General features: G+C 37.9%; 1 protein-coding gene across 1 annotated transcript in view; it reads left to right on the forward strand.

Moving 5' to 3' along the window:
• Positions 1 to 4,252, forward strand: part of LOC125462804 (plakophilin-1-like) — a 55,124-nt gene extending 50,872 nt beyond the window's left edge. Inside the window, exon 14 of the mRNA XM_048553198.2 lies at positions 922 to 4,252. The gene's annotated coding sequence lies outside the window, so the exon portion shown is untranslated. The remainder of the gene's footprint in view (positions 1 to 921) is intronic.
• The last annotated feature ends 5,068 nt before the right edge of the window (positions 4,253 to 9,320 follow it).

A 9,320-nucleotide genomic window follows, 5' to 3' on the forward strand; every position in this document is an offset into this window, starting at 1 on the left:
GGTTGGCAAAACAAGTTGGACTGAAGGGTTTTCTTCAATCCTATATGGCTCTGATACTAGATATATACTTATCATGAGACCAAGTATACTCATTTAATAGTTATAAAAAGACATTTGAGAATTAAATGTTAAAGTACAAAGATCTTCCTTAATAAACCATTAATGAGTGAATAAGCATTCAGTGTAGTACTGGACAAGCACTACACTTTCAAATCATATGTCTCGAATAGCCCTCTCAAAGACTTCCTTTTTGCATTCCTCCCCAAGAATATTCTGAAGTTGATTATCAAATTCCAGGTTTATAATGTTTAAATCAGCCTTTTTCCATGTTATTTTCAATAGGCTCATCTAGGAGTCATGCTTTTTATTACCTCCAAGGTAATACATATCTGACCTAATTTTCCAGTCTCTGCTGAGAGAATCCTGTACAACAGAAGAAACAAAGAATTCCTCATTTCCTTGTGTTTCTCCATGAAATGCCTGGCCAGATAAAAGGTCTTCAAAATTGGCAACCTATTTAAATTACAATGTTTATAAATGAAGTCTTTTTATAAAAGGGGAACTCGATTCTAATGTAGAAATGCACTAAATTATTTTGCTCATACTCTTTGTAACTTTATTATGCCATTTTTCATATTCCCTGGGGAATATAATTTTGATATTTATGGAAGATTTCTAAGATGTGTTTCCTGTTAATTTGATTTATTTGAGCTTCTGGAAATATGTCTACCTTTCATAACTTCGCTAATATTTAAATTTGGAGCAACTGTATGGAAACTCCCATCTACCAAATACCTTTCTGAACTTAACAATTTGCAATACATTTTCATGCAAGTATTCCTATTTTGCATTTAGTTAAGATCAAATCTGATCGCTGAAAATTAACCCACTGTAAACTTAAAAATTCACTTTATTTTCTAGGTGGATTCTTTTTTGGTGACAAAAGATCACTTCAGTGGAACTCCTATGATGCTGAATTTATGGAGAAAATTTGCATGTTAAGCCACAAGTGAATCTTGGGCTTTGGGAGTGGGGAGGGGTAACGTGTTAGCAATTTTGTTTTTGAACTTTTGCTTTAACTCGCGAAGTTGAATATTGCAAGCTTACAGTTCACGATGTACATTCGTAAGTCAGTGTGACAAAGTTTTCATCAGGCAACAAGCTTTGCTGTGAAATTTCAAGGCTGCAATTCTGTACACACAACACACACAAACATATACGTACACATACGTATGTGCATCTCTCTCTCTGTCACACACACTTGTAAATAATACACACACATATATACATACATAACAGTGAACAGGCAATTAATCATTGGGTGGGGATTTTGTCCTTTAAAGCCTTTGCCCAGTGAAGGCCCCCAGAGATAGACCCCACCCCATGTTGCCCCTTGCGAAGGCAATGCCGTCTATTCCTCACGGACTTTACCAGCACTTTACCATCTTATTGGCAGGCAGATTTGAGTTGGGATTACCAGATGTTGGAGATGTTTGTTTCAAGCTATTAACCATCTGACAAGCTGTAAAATGGCTGTGTGGTGAGCTGACCAGGTGAAAGCGGGCTTGCCCTAATTTTTTTTTGTTTAAGCCAAGGTCAGGGCAACCATATGCACATAAAATTCTGACAAATATGCATATTAGTCACTTTTAAAATGGTGGTAGCAGCAAGGTGATTGATAGATGTTCGTACCGTGACTTTGGGTATACTGGATGCCACTTGGAAAGATCCATGTAAAATAGTTTCAGGTAATTTTGCTACATTATTTCAGTAGAAAACGTTTTTGGAACAACTGTTAACTTAGCAATGAAGCAGATGATATTTCAGTTCTATAATCCTTTCAATAATTGTAAAAGCATTTTTGTATTCTTCTAATGCTGTCAGCTTGTCAAATCTAATATTTGCCTCTGCAAACATTAATTAAGAATGCTAGAACAAATCTAATTAAGAGAAGACAAATACATTACAGCTTTGACTTGCTATGAAACGATCTAATTGCAACAGAAAATCACAAGGTAAATGTTTTCACTATTAAGCATCTATTTGATTTGTTACTTACATCTAAACATACATGTGATGTGTGTCTTGCTGCTGACACATCTTTGATTATAAATGTACATTATAATACTCTGTTTGAACTATTCCAAAGAAAGCAGTAGTCAAATCCTGCTAAAAATGCCTTTGTTAAATGGGAATTTATAACTGTTAGACCTGTCCATTTGTCTCGCTTGTACACAACCTTTTTGATTCAGTGGGACTGCTATGTAAGCACATCTCACAAAACAAGTACAATAATAAATGAAACTTAGAAAATATTAAAAATATTAAAATCAATTTCACAGTAAATTGCTCTTGTGCTACCTGAGTTTAATCATGATCAAACATAAGCAACCATACAGTGGGTTACTATTGGCATCATGACCTTCTAGTTTGATCTTATAAGCTGTCAGCAATGTTAGACTTCTTTCTAATAGTTTCCAATTTTATTGGGAGTCAACCAGAACAAAAACTAAACACTGATATTGTCTATTATCCTTTCAAAAACATTCATTTTGATTTTATTTGGAATAAAAAAAGCCGAACTGTAGTTCTGATTAAGTACTTGTCCATCATTTTCGCCGTTAAATGAAAGTACGTGGTTCATCTAGCTTAAATATTGCACATCACATTCAAACCTTTCAGACTGTTACTAATTGAAATCTTTAATGGATGTGCATTCCAAATTTACTGCTGCCTGTTTGCATGAATGCAATGTGATTTACCCAGACTGTCTGAACAGCCTGTGATGAAGAGTCACTCATACTCGAAACGTTAGCTTGCTGTCTCTCCATGATCCGCTGTGATTTCCAACATTTGTTGTTTTCAGTACAGACTTTACACAAGATGCCTTTGGACCAGAGAAAAGTATTCTACATCATCTTATTTGACAACTTGCTCATCTGACAAGACATTCGTACAATACATAAACAGACATTTTCCTGCCAGTGAAATTTGGATATGTTCAGCTTTTAATCAATAATAACCTATTATCTTCAATGTTGTACAATGTTGCAACGCACACAATCTTACAATGCATTATATATTTCCTTTTACCAATCATATGATTCGAGATATTCATAAAGCTTGTACGTGACCTACATTGATGGTTACAGAGGCAAATAAAGTTCAAAATGCTCTTATAAGATTGTGTGGGAATTCTCTTTTTTGTTTCTACATTTATGCTTGCTGAATGTCAGTTTTACTTAATAAGGGAAAATAAAATCAGACTTTTTGGTAACAATTTAGCAGTCAGTTTAAAACCTGCCATCTTGTACTATGCAGAATATTTACGAATTGAAACTAAGTTTGAGCGTTATTGTGATCGATGCTAATTTGTATTGAATCTGTTGCTTGAACTTCTCTATCAAGACTAAGCGATGTGGAAACATCCCACTAATTTGTTGAAATCAGTGCAATTAGCTTAACTTAAACCATTTGTCTTAGAACGAATGAAGAATGGCTCATCATCCACCATTAGCATGTGAGATGAAATTGTTCCCATTAGAGGATGATTTGGGAAGATGTGTTGCAAAGCTGCTGCCTGTTGGAATTTTGACCGGGATGCCCTCGTAATTGGCATCAAAGAGTTTTCCTGCTCAACAAGGGGCAGTAGACAGGATGTGGAAACAAGTCAGTGAGAGATTTTGGAGAAGTACCTGGCTACACCTGACAGTCCAGCCTGTTGCTGTGTCTCCTTCCCATCATGTGAAACCTAGAGGACAACTGGTAATTAATAAAATAGAAACAGAGCAAAAAGCTGAAAGTGGTGGGAGCCAGTTCATTGTATTTATAATGTTAGAGTACAACAACATCATCTTGTACTTATTTGGCCACTTTATACAGAAAGATTTCCAAAATGTATCACGCAAACATAATTAAACTTTAAAAAAAATACACAAAGGACTCTGAGCTGAAGAGAAAATATTAGGCAGCGTGAAAAAAGTTAGATTTTGAGAAGAGCCTTTAAAACAGCCAAAGCAGGTGACGCCACAGGGATTTAAGGAAAAATATAAAAGGGTAGTGCTTAGGAGGCTAAAAGGAAGGCCTTCAATACACCTAATGTAAGGCAGTTTGTGCTGATATTGTCAAAATGTGATATATTAAGCCTTTTGATTTTTCTGAGATTGTATAACCACAAAATTTTAATTTTCTGTACAGTTAAATCCCTTATTTCTGATGTTGCAGTAAATATAATAAGTTCTGAATAAAAATATTTTAAGTGAAAGAATGTCACAAGTTAATTGACTTTATTCGTTTGAAGTTGATGTTTTTCTGTGTATGCGTGTGCAGTACGAGAGATATGACTACAAAGTCTGGTGAAGCAGTATTACAGGATCTGTAAAAACCGGTTTGGCTCAGTTCCATCTACGTTCTATCTTGTCACTTCAATTTAGAGCTAAAAATCAGTTGTGAAATAAAAGTTCAGGCAAATGTCATCAGTATCTGGTTAGCCTGTTGTCAGTAGTAGTCATCTGTTTAAAGACCCAGGTCTCATGGTGTACAGTCAGCGAGCTGTAGACTGTGTAGGACTGACCCTCATCAGTTTGACTGACACGATATACTCTTCTGAAGACAGGTCCAGATCCGAAACATCAGCTTTCCTGCTCCCCTGATGCTGCCTGGCCTACTGTGTTCATCTAGCTCTACACCTTGTTATCTCAGACTCCGGCATCGGTGTTTCCTACTATATTTGTGTCAGTTTCCTCTTGAATGCCTCAATGATTTGCATCCACCCTACTCCTTGCTGAATAAATGTAAAGTTTCATTATCCCTTTGATGCCTTTGTTTCTTTGCCCAATTGCCTTAAATATATACTCTCTGGTTTTCAATCTTCCCACCAATGGGGAAATAACTTCTTATTTAGTCTGTCAAGAATGCATGGATCAAATCTCCCCTCAGCTTCTCTCTAAAGCGAACAATCCCAAATTCTCCAAAATGCAACTGGAGTTCCTCAGCTCCGGAACCATTCTTATAAAATTGTCCTGTATCCTCTCTACTGCTTTCCTTCTGTACCTTCCTCATCATAGTGCTCCAAACTGGATTCAGTACTCCAGCTGAAGCTCAAAAGTCAGACGATACCAGGTTATAGTCCAACAGATTGATTTGTGTGTGGTATGTACACACACGTTAACACTCTGTCCCAAGCAGAAATGCAGAGACTCTCACACAGAAACACATAGTCTCTCACATACACATACACTCACACAAACATATAAACCTATGGGGTGAATTACTTCATCCAAGATATTTGTATGTTTGCAGACGCAATCTATTTTGTTAAAAAAAACCACCCTGACTCCAGGTTCAAACAGATAGATTCTAAACCAGGCCTCACACCTAAAGTGACTGAGAAGTCACCTTTTGCATACACTGATAAAACCTTTAATTATCTCAGAGCAATGACTTGAAAGAAATTCCAGGATTTGCATTTTAATCAGTAGAAACCTGCACCTCCTTTCTAACTGATTAAAAGTTCAACAGGAGGCAGTCAGTGGGCCAGTTTTAGGGTCGTTAACTTTCTGCTTAGAAATTCTGTGTCGGCATACCTCCTCTTCCACACTACACCTGAGGAAGGAGCAGAGCTTAGAAAGTTTGTGATTTCAAATAAACCTTTTGGATGATAACTTGGCGTGATGTGATTGGTGACCTTGTCCGCCCCAGTCCAACACCAGCACCTTCACATCATGGCTACCAGCTGAAGCTGGTAATGTATTCTCGATCCTCAAATATCAGAGTAGCCTGAACAGCCTAGTAGAAGGTTACTATTCATTTTTCATTTGCTAAATTCATCCTGATGGATTATAGATGAGCTTTGATGTAGTGTTCAACTAATATTGACTCTAGTGTGATTTGGCAGCAAGGAAGGAAATTTCTATGTCATTACTTATTTAAAATATGCAATAGAATATAAAAATTCATCAGTTTTTGAGTAATCAATTAATCTTAGTTTAAATGCTTTTAGGTGGTAGGAGCAGCAAGCATTGTGAATCCTTACCATTTTTTCTGATTTGAAAACAAAGCAAACAAAGCATGTTGAAACTGGCAATATTGAAAATATTTGGAGACTGGGTAAAGTTGCCCTAAAATTCCCCCCAAAAAATGCCTGGGAGACATCAATTGTGAAACCAACTAATTAAAAATATCACCCCCAATAAGAGAATGAAAGGAAACAGTATGAAACTGCTTTTCCAGTCACAGGCTGGATGTTTCCTGTATTTGCGGATAGATTCACTATAAGCCTATCAACAGCAAATACAGAAGAGAACCAGCTTTGTAACTGAAGCAGCAAGTTGACTGGCAATATTAAGCAAGGTAGAGTGCAGCAAGCAAGGCAGCTGGACAGGAAAGAAAGAACAGTGAGCAAGGCTTACGAGATGGAAGGCCAGTGGCTGTGCGGAAGAGTGAGACTGAAATGGGGAGGGAGTGAGGTGGACAGGAGGTGTGTGGCTAGACACCTGCAAAGGAGAAGTACGTCTGCAAGCTGGCAGAGTTGGGGGGTAGGGAGTGCAAATAAAAGAACAACTCTGAAAATGGAGAGAGGGGCTGCAAACAGTGAAATCAACTTCAAACTATTTAACAAAGCAATGCCCACCTAGCTGAGAACAGGAAAACCAAGGAAATGAATTACTTGCAACTTAATGTGAAAACTCCAGGTTAAAACTGCAGGCTGTGTGGTGCTACTATAATGGAGGAAATTATCATTGATGCAATTGTAATATACTGTCAATAGTATAATTTAATATTGAACAATTTATTTTTTAAAGATTTGCATTTTTATCTAATCGTATCTCAAAGCATCAGACATTATGTGAATTATTTGAGGCTGACCTAGAGACAAACATTCTATGATTTAGCTGTGAAATCATCAATCCAGGGAAAGCATGATTAGAGGTTTCTATTGTGTATTGAAATATGTCAAAAATAAGGTTTTTTTCATATTTATAGCTAACTTATGCTGTTATGCAAATTTAACAGCTATGGTATGTATGCTTCATGTTGTGGTTATAAATTTAAAGGAGCACTGATGATTAATGGGATATAGATGAACTCTTCTAATTCTGCCTCTGTAAGAGTTAAAATCCCCATACGTAACTTGAGCCAAGACTATTTATAAAAATAATGACATGGGTGTTGTTAGCAAAGTCACATCCTAACACACAATAAGAAATGAGCAGAATTAGGCCATTTGGCCAATAAAGTCGGTTCCACCATTTAGTCATGACTGATGTTACCTAACCTTGTTCTCCTGCCTTTTTCTTGTAACTCTTGATCCTCTCACTAATGAAGAAGTATCTAGCATTCCTAAGTGTCCTGGAGAAGGTGATGGTGAATTTTTTTGAATCACTGAGCTCTTGTGAAGGTACTTTGCTATGCTGTTGGGTGGGGTATTTTAGGATTTTAGTCTAGTGGAGCGATAATGAAGGAGCAGTGATAAATTTCAAAGTTATGCTCATATGGAGGAAAAAGAGATGGTGGTGTTCCTATGCACCTGTTGTTGTTGTCCTTCTAGTTGGTAGAATCATGGATTTGTGAGATTTATTGGCAAAGCCTTGGTGAGTTGCTGTGGTATATCACATTCTACAAATGGTGAATTCTGGTGATAGAAGGCATGAACATCTAAAATTGCAGATGGAATGCCACTCATATGGGTTATTTTATCCTCCATGTTACAGACATTCAAGCAAGCAGAGTGTATTCCAGCTGTGCCTTCATAGATGTTGGAAAATCTGTGGGGAATCAGGTTGGTAACTTGTTGCAGAAAACCCAACTTTTGACCTGCACTTGTAGCCATGGAATTTTTATGACTTGTTCAATTACGTTTCAGTTAAATTGTGCTCTCATTGCTGGTACGCCTTCTTTCTAAAACTGCCCGGCACTAAGTTAAAAGCTTGGAATTTAGCAAAGGACTGGCTGGCAGAAAGAAGTGAAGTGGAGCAGAAAGGCCTCTCAACAGATTGCTGGTTTTTATAATACTTCTGGTTGCACTCTTTCTCCTCCCTTCACTGGAACTCCTCAGATGTTGAAGCGGTCTGTGTCCAAATGCAGCAAGACTTTGGCAGTATCTGGGTTTGACTTGACAAGTGGCAACTCACAACTGCCAAGCAGTGAGCATCTCCAACAAGTGATTATCTCACCCCTCAACATTGAATGGCATTGCAATCACTGAAGTTGTGGAAGTTACCATTGAGAAACTGAACAGGGTTTGCCATTTCAATACCGTGGCTGCAAAAGCAGATCAGCAACTAAGACTCCTGCATTAACTGACTCCTGAATTCTCAAAGTCTATCCACCGTTTGCAAGGCACATGTCAGGAGCATAATGGATTGCATCCTACTTGCCTGGATAATTGCAGCTCCAAGGCCATTCAAAAAGCTTTACACCATCTAGGATAAAGCAGCTCATTTGATTGGCATGACGTTCATAACATCCACTCCCTCCACCTCTGATTCTCAACATCAGTTGTGCATATCATCTACAAAGTGCACTGCAGAAATTCATCATGGCTTCTTAGACAGCACTTTCCAAACCTCTGACCACTAGAAGGGCAATGGCAGCAGATAATAGGAACACAACCACCTGCGAGCTCCCCTGTAAGTGACCCACTATCCTGACTTGGAAGTATATCGATGTTCATTCAATGTTGTTCCATCATATTCTTGAAGCTTTGTCTGGCATAGCATTGTGAGCTTACTTGCACCAAATGGACTATAACTTTTCCAAAGGACACTACCACCTTCTTGAGAACAATTACAGATGGGCAATAAATGCTGACCCAGTTAGCAGGACTTACAAACCATGAATGAATTTGCAGATAACTCAGCTGCCTATCCCTTAAATGCATTACCCCTTTTTAAAGATGGCAGATAGTACACGAGACCCTGGATTGGCAGCTAATGGCCATTCAGTCTCATGGCTCTGTCGAAGGGAGGCGGAGGCATAATAGTGAGTCTACCATCCCCTTTTCTGCAGTCCATCTGTTCCCAAGGGGATGTTTACTGACTGACGAATCCTACACTTCTAAAACAAAGATCACCATTTCTTTAATTAAGCTAACATGACTTTTTTTGTTGCAATACTATTGATTTTGAGGTCCTAGCAGAGTAGTGGACTTCTTCACATAACTGAATGGCAGTAGGATCTTGTCCTCAATCTATAATGAACACTGCATCATGAAAGCAGCTGAGGGTTATGGCAGGACAAAGATAGGGGTGACCTGAACAGGTGTATTTTAACTGGCCTCCTGTAGCAAATTTGTCTGAGTTCAGAATTAGAGAACTTTA

The sequence above is a fragment of the Stegostoma tigrinum genome, chromosome 21 (assembly GCF_030684315.1).
Source record: "Stegostoma tigrinum isolate sSteTig4 chromosome 21, sSteTig4.hap1, whole genome shotgun sequence".
Classification (NCBI taxonomy): domain Eukaryota; kingdom Metazoa; phylum Chordata; class Chondrichthyes; order Orectolobiformes; family Stegostomatidae; genus Stegostoma; species Stegostoma tigrinum.